This window comes from Sinohyriopsis cumingii, unplaced genomic scaffold (genome assembly GCF_028554795.1).
Source record: "Sinohyriopsis cumingii isolate HCF-2022 unplaced genomic scaffold, ASM2855479v2 utg000360l, whole genome shotgun sequence".
NCBI classification, from domain to species: Eukaryota; Metazoa; Mollusca; class Bivalvia; order Unionida; family Unionidae; genus Sinohyriopsis; species Sinohyriopsis cumingii.
This window is the reverse complement of record NW_028315892.1, coordinates 3435001-3445254: the sequence shown is the minus strand read 5'-3', so window position 1 is coordinate 3445254 and position 10254 is coordinate 3435001. Positions and strand designations below refer to the sequence as shown.

At 37.3% G+C, this 10254-nt stretch overlaps 1 protein-coding gene across 5 annotated transcripts in view; it reads left to right on the top strand.

Moving 5' to 3' along the window:
- The first annotated feature begins 6116 nt into the window (after positions 1-6116).
- LOC149774266 (uncharacterized) overlaps positions 6117-10254 on the top strand; it is a 46784-nt gene continuing 42646 nt past the window's right edge. For 3 of the 5 annotated variants that reach the window (XM_089945579.1, XM_089945577.1, XM_089945574.1), the window contains exon 1: positions 6117-6496. The gene's annotated coding sequence lies outside the window, so the exon portion shown is untranslated. Of the gene's footprint in view, positions 6497-9167; positions 9267-10254 lie in introns of all 5 variants that reach the window. The other 2 variants (XM_089945575.1, XM_089945576.1) reach the window with 2 other exon arrangements.

The window sequence follows — 10254 nt, the reverse complement described above, 5'->3', positions numbered from 1 at the left end:
AGCCTTACGAGTCAAACAATTCAAGTCATCGATTGTGGAGAGAATCTCAAGAGCAAGAAGGCTCTCCACTCTGAAGGCTTACGAGGGGTAATGGTGTGTGTTCAGGGACTGGTGCCAAACCCATCATGTCATCCATTTGCGTGCCTTAGTCCCTCATTTGGCCAACATTTTTCTTTGGCTCTTTGATGAGTAACAGTTGGCTCCGATCACTAGTAAAGACCATCACTCTATGATCTCGGACACTTTCCATCATCACTGAATATATGACAGTGGGTATGATATAGATCTCTCAGATATGTTAGCTGTTTTTTATCTCCAGCGACCAAAATCCATAACATTATCTCTAAAATGGAATTTGTCCTGTGTTCTAACTTGGCTCAACTCAAGCAAGTTTGAACCTCTCGCTCAAGCTTCACTAACATTCCTATCATGCAAGACATGAGTCAATGACCTACATGCTCTTTCATTTGACCCGAAGTATCCAGTTTAGATAGTATAGTTTGGTAGTCCTCCTTAAACAGGTTTCATTGCCAAGAATATGCGGCCATCCGTATATACCACCAGGTTGTCATTTGTCCTCTCTCTCTGACGTAGACAATTTGAGAGTGGCAGTCATGCAAGATCACTACTTGAGACGCACAGAGAAACATGACTTGTGCAAACGTCTCTTCCTTCCTTCCTATATATCTTGGGTCATTATAAGCACGCATTATGTTTCATATGGGGAATCCAGCTACCTCTCTTCAGACGGATACCCGAGATAGAAGTCTGATGCTCAGCATCCCCTCCTCCTATTATGTATTCTATTAACGTGATGTGATTGGGGAATATATTGGAAGAACAAAGCAAATTTTTAAAGTAAATTGTATTTCTCTGAGAATACTTACACAATCACATTACTTAAAAACCCTACTGGGGGGGGGGGGCATTTAATTGATTGCACATTCCGTAACAGAGCTACATTAGTCATTCTGATATATGCAATGTCCGCTGAAATACGATCATCGTGCTGCATTGAGCAATCATATTAGTTCTCTTTATTTTCAATTTATTATCACACTTTTGTTAAAATTAATTGATTCATACTTTTCAGGATGATTGTAGCCAGGAAATAGATTGATTGAAAGACAATAATAAGCATTTGCCTGTGTTTGTATTGTTGATTTGTGTTGATGCAGCATGAACACCCAAACTGGACAGGGACTTTTATTACTGCTGTATTAGCTGTAAGGATCCTATTAAACGTAAAAACATGTTCTTCCCGTTCCCCCAATGAAATGGTCACTCAGTTACCTGGGTCTCCCCAAAGTCACATATAATTAGTATAGTCACATTAGTACGTTAATGGACTGTACATTCCTGAATCATGCTGACAATTATTGATGGTCACAATGAATAATGCTTATGTTTTATATTGAGCATATTTAGATATATTGTGAGTTTGGTTTCAAGCCTAGGCCATATGAATTATTGCACTGAAAAGATGCATGTGCCAGTAAATTGTCAGGTGTTTATAGTAGCATAAATTCTGCAATTATAGCATATCAACATGATAATTGAATACAAACTCAACACATTTGTCACTTATTGGTGCAAACGAATTATCACACGATTATCAAATAATTGATATCAATTGATATGTTTAAGCTTATTTGTTTTATGCACCTGCAAGCTTTAATAACCACAGATTGTCATTATCCATGGCCTAGTAACTACTTTCTCTTCGCAATCTGTTATGGCGATAGCAATTAGTTAGGATTACAAGTACAAAATCATGTGAATGTGCTCATTCCATAGGTATTATGCTTTGAAAAAAGAATATCTTTGTACAATACAAAATGTTTTGGCCAGTATCCATGTATTACCCCAAGAGAATATATGTGTATTAATACTGAAACATGCTTCATTACATACTTAATGTATATTCCTTAAATTTATAGTTCATCCCACAACAAGGCAAATCCACGAAGAGGAAGGTGACAAGTGGGATAGAAATGGCAGCTGACGATCTTGAAAATAAAGGGTTAACATGTACAGGATTACCAGAAGCAGGACCAAGTGGTGAACACAACATGTGTACAATACGTTTTCTGTCATTCATTACTGTATTTGGTCTTTTAGTCTACCATGTCTTGTATATTGACTTAACCTTATTGATAGAGCACTGAGTGACAATCAGATATGGCACATGTGCACTTTGAAACACATAGGTTAACTTTTTAATTTTCTGCTTCTATTCCAGGTTACAGTCAGGTAGTGGGATATGATATAATTCGTCCTGCATGTTATAGTCCTTATATTATCCAGTGAAGTTTTAGACTAGTTAGTTTCTTTCATGTTTTAGGGCCCGGAGTGTCCGAGTGGTCTAAAGGGCTCACTGTTATGGACCATTGCCATCTCACCTCTGTCTGCGTGGTTTTGAGTCTCGGGTTCGGCCAGTGTGGGTATGTGAGAAAACTTGCCAGTATCTTCTGTATTCAAACTCGAGTGCCCAGATACACATCGACATTTTTAGTAGTTTGTTATAAAAATCTGGTCATACTTGTATTTTGCAAACATGTTCAACATGTAGATGGAATGATAGTAATAAATATTTCTGAGTTTTTTTCTGGGTATTGGTCTTTCTTATGTGGAATAGGTTACAAGCAAGTAGATTTTGAATATGCTTAACCTATGAGATCTAATAAGAAAAATGGACAATATACTTAAAGGTTTGTGGCCTCATGTTTTTGATTGTAGGGATTCTTGTTAGCCATCTATTGCTAGTCATTGTATTAACAGTTGGTGTGTATAAATTCAGTTATCCAAATAGGTCAGGGGATCAGTAAACATTGACAATGAGGAAACCTTCGTATGAGAGCCGGACAGTATTACATTTTCCAATTTGCAACTGTGTGCACACATGTGTGCATTGATATTGCAAAGTATGTGCCTTCTGTGGCACAATCCTTGCTTGGAAATGTGTAAGTTCAGTATAGTTATTTCTTTTACAAATGTGTTACTAACTTAGACTTTCTCACAATTTCTCACGTTGATGCGGTTAGGCTTTTTTCTTCTGGATCAAATAAGGATACTTCCTCTGTATTTTAATTTACTTTAACTTGACTGATACGGTTCAGGAAAATGTATTGGTAGCATGTTGTATGGAAATGATGCAAATATTCTAAATTTTGCAGAGCTAAACACAAAGAGCGTGTACACCCCGGTGACCTCAGCGTTATGTTTGATTGTGTTACTTTGTTTTGGCAATGATGCTGATCCTGACCCCACCATGTATACCACTTTGATGAATGAAGCCGTATGAATTATGTCTGCGTCAATCATTTTGATTTTTCCGTCTATGTAAGCGAGCTTTACGTTGAGGAGAGCATTGGATTTCCTAGGAAATATTGAGCAACTTTATTAAATCTCACAGTGTTTCTGCAAACATTTGTAAATGAACATCATACCCAGATCACGATGTGGTCAGTTTATCACCCGTTGTTAATAGCATGGTACTGATCATGGCATCGCTGTTTTCCACGTGTTTCATCATCGCCTATTGCTGGGTCTCACAGAACAACAATTCTCTTTCCGTTCATGTCAAGTCAACCAGTCATTGTATCGCCGGTTTTAGAACGCATTTACTGGCCTCATTGCGGATCTCGTTTCTAATCATCGCAATTAATATGTTTGAGACTGATTCTTCCGCCATCAGTAAATACTGGGATATTATCAGCGATCACACATAAAGCTCTCCGGACAATATCACCCCACTTAATATTGCTCACCTTTAGCCACCCAACAACTTCATTCCGGTCAACGCCGGCGAGGTTCATAAGATCAGCAAGCACATGTTGTGTCACATATATTGTAAAATCAATGTCACCAAGACCAGGTGTCTTAACTCTAGTGAAATATCTTTCATAAATATATACCATTATAAATTATTAACCTGTTTAAAATGACATCAGATGGCTATGCAGTCTGCTGGTATACTCATGCACGCCTTTATGCTGCAGAGAACAACAAGTACTTCTGGACTGCATATAGGTGGATCCGAAAATGTTGAATACCAGATCGGAGCAGTAGTACCACTGGTATATTGTAAAAAATAATTTGGTGGTGCCAATCCGCACGAATCAAAATAAACAACACCATGTGAATCAACCACGTATGCAACCCAGTAAGTGCCTGGACCAGAACGGCCATCGAGATTAATGATACCAGATTCAATGCGGTTTGGGGTTTCCGGTAACTGATCATGCATGAACACACCTCTGAAGTTGTTTGTATTTAATCGCCGAACAGCATCACGTAAATCAAAATTGGACATGGCGAGTTTTAGCGAAATACCCCGGCAGTGGCAGACCTTAACCTTGTCATGCTCACCATAATCTTATACCCCGTCCCTTTTTTCAATGCGCTTTTTTTATCACGTGCAAACATGATCATTCTCAAAATTCAGTAACATTTCTTCAGATGGTTTTTGATGTTCATTTGTTCTCAGAGAAACTTAACTAACCCAGGTGTGTCAAACACCTTTGGGGTTTGCTGTTGTGAATCTACTCGTGTACTATCCTAAAACACTATGCATATATGTCGTGGTACTGAAACTCCATGATGTGATATTCGTTGCTGCGACTTCAGTTCCAGTGGCGTTCATTCTCACATTACTGTTTTTGAGATGATTAGTGGTATCCTTCGCGAACATCTTTGATGGAATGGAAGATTGTGAATACTCACTGGAATATCTTGACAGACCCAATATCATCGTGGCAAAGTCAATATTTTTGAGACATGATTTAATTTTCTTTCCATCAATGTTGTACGTGGCACTGTTAAAGAATGCCAACACCATTGTTAACTAAACCAGCTTGATCTCAAACTCTGTATGCAGTATCATCAGTTTTCAGAAGTTCCTCTTCAGTGTCCGTGAATGCCTCAGCAGGCAAGAAATATCTACCAATATCTTGTACTTGTAGCTAGAGTCATCTACTTGCTTCAAGTGCTTCAGGTACATGCGCGTCATAACAATAATACTGATTATTCAAAGGATAACCCGTTTTACTCTGCAGATAAGAAAAAGGTTCTTGGATAGTTCAAGGACAAAACCAATTGAGTTGTCATAGTCGAATTCATCGCATTAAGGTAAAAAATATAGTGTTTCACAACAAACACAGGTGTGATCAAGAAAAAGGTCAAAGGTGTCAACAAATATGCTGTCAGCCATTCTGTTACCACCAACCATTCCAAAGAATCCGTATACAGAGGTCTTCATTATTACATCATGAAAACATTAAAGTTCGACCTAGATCTCATAGCCAAATGCTTATCAACAAAAAAGGATTTCTCAACTTTGATGATAAAAGATACGGCACTAATGGTATCTCCACATTAACCTTTGGGCATAAAAACATCAAGCACCTTTCCTAGTCTAACTAACAGCACATGTTGCCACCCAATACATTCACACAGACCCCATTAAACTGATCAAAGCCAACACTTTCTTCACTGCATTTGGATACGCAACATTTTACACGTTTGCGTTAACACCCATTAAGCCCCCACTTTTTCTGCTATAGACAGACCACCATTAAAAATGTGGTCCACAACCCCCACTTGTTCTGCAACTGAGAGACCCCTCCTGAAAAATTTGTCCAGAACCCACCACTTTACTATAATACTCAAGTGGGCAGAGTTTAAGGTGCTGGGAACATTGTATTCATATACAACATAACTAACTATGATTGGTGCATTAGATAAGAGTTGTAGTTTCTCTCAGGCTTAAATAAATGTTGAGTCTCTTGGCAACATGTGAGATTGTGTTAATTCATAACTAGATCATTTTTGGTGTTTCTTATGATTTTTAAAAAATGCCATTATTAACCCTGGTTTATTTAAGTATTTTAACCAGCATTTGTTTTTATAACTTGCATTGCTTGTTAGTTATACACTTTATTTTGCATATGTAAATCTTTATCATGTAAACCTTATGTGGCGCTTTATAGTACTACAGTGCTGGTGCACTGTAAAATCCACAATCAAGTAATCAACGTTACGTTTGAAGTTATTGAACAGTTGCCAAGTCTTTCGTATGACCTTTTGATTATATGTATTCATACATACATGTTTGTTTTTCGACTAAGCTTGGTGGTGAGATGATATTGTCTATACCTGCACACACTGTTAGCTAATATATCAGACCTGTTGAACCATACCAATGTGAGGTAGTCTTTTGAAAGTTATTCAGTTGACGAAAATAGTGTCAAACTATTTCAAGTGACTTTGTATTGTTGTCGCTATAGGCATTATTGACTCTACCCACGAAGAAATGGAGTGTATGTTTCAAACGTACCAGATAATGTAGTACTATGTTAAAGGCACTATCATAATAGACAGTAAACGTATCCAGGAATCTACGTATAGTGTATATATAAAAGTGGAAGACTTTCGTATTGTATCGTCGCTTATAAGAGCGAATTTGCTGTGAAAATGACATCGGGGCTTACTTGTGGTAAGTACGACATAACGTTTGTTCTCATACCACCCTACTCTTTTGTGACAAATAAGGTCCATATATTAACTTGTATGTCTGCTGCTTGTTGTTCACTATTAAGTATACAACGAACTGCATATATATGCCTGCACAGAGATAGGTATACATATATACAATACATAATTTCACTCTGTATTATCACTCATCCTCGAGTAGGATCAACGGCGAGTGCTTTCCCACTATATATGGTGTGTACTTTTACTTATCTATATTAATTTTCATACGCAGTGATTACTGCTCTATGTTAGCTGAATTATTGTGACTAGTCGTCTTCATGCATGTCTGTTGCACACAAATGCTTATGCCAGTGACACTTTTCCAGTTTCGTTTGGGGATGTGCGCATAATCGATGGCTATAGGGTTTGGTGCGGAAGGACAACGTGATTGTTGCGGTATCCCGCCGACCCATGTTCGAATCTCACATAGGAAACCACTTTAAAATTCATTAACGTTTATGATAACATTATTTCCCTTTAGATAATTCAAAGCTATATTATCACGGACAGTTGTGTATTTAGATATTAACTTTTATAATGATGTACCGACCGTCCCACGCCAACCCTTCCTTTCCCTCAATAAATGTCTCCATGGTACTGCCATCCTGAACGCAAGATATTACTTGCACAACTGATTCCATTGACACCATATTATCTCTCTCTCTTTCTCTCTCTCTCTATCCATCAAGGTGTTTTGTTGTATATAAGTGTTATATATATTTGTTTACATATCACTCTATTAAGGTTCAGGTAATTTAAAGTGTAATAAAGTAATAGTATATATGTACAAAAATACGTTGAAAGTATAATGTACCTTCCGAAATAAATTATTTTGGATGGGGTGGGGAAACATGTAATGGTCAGCTAATACGTGTTATGGCTGTTGGCCAAAACATGTTTAGAGGTGAAATCGGGGTGGGGGTTCCCTCGTCTCAATGTATGGGCACCCTTGGTCCCTAGGTCAAATAGTATGTCTTATGTGTGTTTACAAAATTGTCATGAAGCGAAATACATGTATTTGCTTGTCAGCAGAGATAAACATTGATATCGATAAGTTTAAACATAGACCATACATTATCTCTCTCTCTCCACCCACCCATCTATCCATCCATCCACCCACCCGTCCATCCATCCATCCATACACGCATGCATACAAACACACACAAATACATACATACATACATGCATACATACATACATACATGCATACATACATACATACATATATACATACATACATACATACATACATACATACATACATACATACATACATACACACACACATGCATGCATGCATGCATACATACATACATACATACATACATACATCATACATATATATACATACATACATACATACATACATACATACATACATACATACATACATACATACATACATACATACATACATACATATATACATACATACATACATGTTGCATTGCTCTTGGGTGAGGACTGAGAAGTGTGTGTAATGGTTATGTCAGCCTTACAAGGTGTTTTGTTGTATATAAGTGTTATATATAGCTGTTTACATCTCATTGCATTAAGGTTTAGGTAATTTAAAGTGTAATGTCGTAATAATATATGTGTACAAAGTACTTTGAAAGTATAATGTACCTTCCTAAATAAATAATTTTTGAGGCGGTGGGAAAACATGTAATGATCAGGTAATACATTTTATGGCTGTTGGCCAAAATATGTTTAGAGGTGAAATGGGGGGTGGGTGGGTTGGTTCCCTTGTCGCAATGTACGGGCACCCTTGGTCCCTATGTCAAATAGTATGTCTTCTGTGTGTTTACAAAATTGTCATGCAGCGAAATACATGTATTTGCTTGTCAGCAGAGATATGCATTGATATAGATAAGTTTAAATATAGACCATACATTTTCTCACTCTTTATTAGCATGCATTCTCATTTATTATCCACATACAGTATTTTCCAATCTGTCTAGTTTATATTTGTATATATGTTTACTAATATCTATACACCTTGATGACTGCCGTATGTATGTGGAATGACTGCGAGTGGGTATTCCTCGTGTGTTTGTTACCCACAAATGCTTATGCCAGCAACTATGGTCCAGCCTGTCTTGCGGATGTGCGTATGATCAACGTGTCTTGTTTATATTTTGGGACGTCCAGACAGAGCGATTAATGCCAACCCATGTTCGAATCTCAGAAGGGGAATCACATAAAATATATCTAGCCTGTATGATAGTATTTCGTCCTTTAAGATGTTTTCAGGCTATATTATAAAGTAGCCTCTTGCAGGATCCAGGCAATAAAATTTTTAAATGACTGGACATACAAGCTTCCTTGCACCACTGGATCCAGGGATAGTGCTTTCATCTCCGACTGGAATATAGTTTGCAAATCTCTCTCTCTCTCTCTCTCTCTCTCTCTCTCTCTCTCTCTCTCTCTCTCTCTCTCTCTCTCTCTCTCTCTCTCTCTCTCTCTCTCTCACACACACACACACACACACACACACACACACACACATGTATGGTATATGTTGAGTGTAGTCCTACAATGTAAGACGTCACCCCATATATTTTGCTTTGTACGTCACCGTTTTACTGCCTATATAACGGCGTTGTGTAGCACGTTAAGCTTATTAGCTTTAGTTTCAGACTGCTATCTGCACTAACTCTCCCGGCGATGACTGACAGCTCCCTCCCTGCAAAAAATCCTGCGAACGCCCATGTTTGCTGAATTGTTCTTAGGTTAGTACTGTGAAGGATGTTTAATGGTAGTGTCATACTTGGAGAAAGGTATGTTTGGTTTGTACTGGTATGGAAGTGTTACATAGACGTGATTACTTTTCGTCCAATTGACGTTGAGGTAACCTAACTTGTAATACGTAAAATTGTATCTTTAAAACAAAATGCAGTGAAAATATAATGTACCTACATGAACAACACTCGACGATTATACGAACGCACCTTGAGGAATGATATATGAATATATTATTGAAAATATGTTGATCCGGTAAATGAACATATTTGCTTTTCTTTTCACACACATACAGACGCACACACACACTTGATTATGTATACAAATTTATCCGTTATTGCGTAGACACTGCAGGAGAATTTACTTCCGTTTATAATGGCTTTCAATGCTTTCTGATAACCTTTGACAAGGCCCTGGTATGTATTGCTAGATTGTTTTTTATTGACATAAGCGGCATATATTTCTTATCTTGCACTACACAGATACTCATTAATAGTAGAGACGTTAAACCTGACCTTGAAAAGACTGGGACATCTTGTAACAGATTTCGACAAGAGTTATAGGCGTCATTAGGGCGTTACTAGTGAAATGCATGGGCAAATGTAACGTTCTTCTTCTTGTACCAAACTGTTTCCCACAACGACGTGTCTTATCACTCGTTTCCTTTCTAAAGCTTGCAAGATATTTTTTTGCTTTGGTTAATGCGTGACAGTCAATAGTGAAAGTTAGTTTAGGAAAGAAATCATGCTGAGTCAATATATTACTTCAATTAATAATATAAATAGTCGATAATTGTTACTTCCAAGACTTTATCGAATAATTTGTTACTTCTGTGGTGTATTCCAATATAACATAAACTGTAGTGCTTTGTTCTTTTCTTAGTGCAATTCTAAGCGCATTATAATCCATTTAGTTTAAACAAAACATGTTGCGCCAAAATGATTTTCATAAAAATTGTATAGTGTGGGATACTGTAGA